The sequence below is a fragment of the Macaca fascicularis genome, chromosome X (genome assembly GCF_037993035.2).
Source record: "Macaca fascicularis isolate 582-1 chromosome X, T2T-MFA8v1.1".
In the NCBI taxonomy this organism is placed as follows: domain Eukaryota; kingdom Metazoa; phylum Chordata; class Mammalia; order Primates; family Cercopithecidae; genus Macaca; species Macaca fascicularis.
In genome coordinates, this window is record NC_088395.1 from 146,647,244 (window position 1) to 146,649,725 (window position 2,482).

General features: G+C 37.6%; 1 pseudogene; it reads left to right on the forward strand.

Moving 5' to 3' along the window:
• Positions 1–503: 503 nt before the first annotated feature.
• On the forward strand, positions 504–1,763 carry LOC102119990 (polycomb protein EED pseudogene; annotated as a pseudogene).
• The last annotated feature ends 719 nt before the right edge of the window (positions 1,764–2,482 follow it).

A 2,482-nucleotide genomic window follows, 5' to 3' on the forward strand; every position in this document is an offset into this window, starting at 1 on the left:
CAAGCATAGGCAATCAAAGCAAACATAGACAAATGGGATCACATCAAGTTAAAAAGCTTCTGCACAACAAAGGATACAATCAGCAAAGTGAAGAGACAACCCACAAAATGGGAAAAAATATTTGCAAACTACCTATCTGACAAGGCATTAGTACCCGGAATATACAAAGAGCTCGAACAAATCTATAGGAAAAAGTCTAATAATGTGATAAAAAATGGGCAAAAGATTTGAATAGACATTTCTCAAAAGAAGATGTATGAATGGCAAACAGGCATATGAAAAGGTGCTCAACATCGTGATTATCAGAGAAATGCAAATCAAAACTACAATGAGATATCATCTAATCCCAGTTAAAACGGATTGTATCCAAAAGACAAGCAATAGCAAATGCAGGCGAGGGTGTGGAGAAAAGGGAACTCTTGTACACTGTTGGTGCCAATGTAAATTAGTGCAACCACTGTGGAGAACAGTTTGGAGGTCCCTCAAACAACTAAAAAGAGAGGGAAATGTCGACTGTGCTGGTGGGAATAGACATGCCTGCAGTGAAGAAGCAGAAGCTGAGCAGTGACGAGACCAGCAACCCTCACCTCTCTGGAGAGGAGAATGATGACGCTGTCAGTAGAAAGTGGTACAATCACTGAACACCCTGATACACCTATAAACATGCCAAATGCACCTGGAAGGCAAAGTTGGGGAAAGGGAAAATGGAAGTCAAAGAAATGCAAATATGCTTTCAAATGTGTAAATAGTCTCAAGGAAGATCATAACCAACCACCGTTTGGAGTTCAACTTAATTGGCATGGTAAAGAAGATCCATTACTGTTAGGAACTGTGGGAAGCAACAGAGTTACCTTGTGTGAATGTCATTGACAAGGAGAAATTCGGTTGTTGCCATCTTACATGGATGCTGATGCTGATGAAAACTTTTACACTTGTGCATGGACCTATGATAGCAATAGAAGCATAACTGGGATGATTAATCCCATAACAATCCAGTGTAAAAAGCACTATGTTGGCTGCGGAAATGCTATCAATGAGCTGAAATTCCACCCTAGAGATCCCAATCTACTCTTGTCAGTAAGTAAAGATCATGCTTTATGATTATGGAATATCCAAATGGACACACTGGTGGCAATATTTGGAAGCATAGAAGGGCACAGAGTTGAAGTTCTAAGCCCTGGTTGTGATCTTTTGGGTGAAAAAATAAAGTCCTGTGGTATGGATCACTCAAACTTTGGTGGATCGATTCAAACAGAATGATGAATTCAATTAAGAAATCTTATGATTATAACCCAAATAAAACTTACAGGCCATTTAATTATCAGAAAATCAATTTTCTGATTTTTCTATCAGAGACATACATAGGAATTATGTTGATTGTGTGTGGTGGTTAGGTGATTTGATACTTTCTAAGTCTTGTGAAAATGCAGTTATGTTGGAAACCTGGCAAAATGGAAGGTGATGTAGATACAATTCAACCTGGCGAGTCTAATGTGACTATTCTTGGGTGATTTGATTGTAGCCAGTGTGATATTTGGTACATGAGATTTTCCATGAATTTCTGGCAAAAGATGTTTACACTGGGCAATCAAGTTGGAAAACTTTATGTCTGAAATTCAGAAGTATAAAATCCTCATAAAGCCAAATGTACAACACTAACTCATCATAAATGTGATGCTGCTATTCAACAAACCAGTTTTAGCAGGGATAGCAGCGTTCTTATAGTTGTTTGTGTTGATGCCGGTATTTGGCACTGGGTTTGACTTTGATAAAATGCTTTCACCTAATCAAAATTAGAGTGTATTGTCTGTGTAAAATAGAATTGATGTAGTTTGCTAGTAAGGGCACATAGAGCATTGAGAGTTGTCTTTCGGCATTCAATCAGGTTGAGCTGAATGTAGTGATGTTTACACTGTTTACATTCTTTGTACTGTCTTCCTGCTCAGATTCTACTGCTTTCTAATAAAAATTTGTTTTGTAAAGCTGTGTGTTACTTTTGTTATTTTCACTGTGATGAAAAAAAGTTGAAAGTGTCACTATAAAGCAACCACACAAACAAGCCAACATCATAACCAGCTAACAACAAAATGACAAAATCAAATCCACATATATCAATACTAACCTTGAATGTAAATGAAATAAATGCCTCACTTAGAAGGAACAGAGTGGCAAGCTGGATTAAAAACCAACCAACCAACAAACAAACACACACAAGACCCAATGCTATGCTATCTTCAAAAGACCCATTTCACATGTTATGACACCCAGGGGCTCAAAATAAAGGGATGGAGGAACATCTACCTAGCAAATGGAAAACAGAAAAAAGCAGGGGCCGCAATCTTAATTTCAGACAAAACAGACTTCAAACCAACAAAGACCAAAGAAGGGCATTACAAAATGGTAAAGGGTTCGATTCAACACAGAGACATAACTATCTTAAAGATATATTATATATTAAAGGGCACCCAAATAGGAAGAAAGG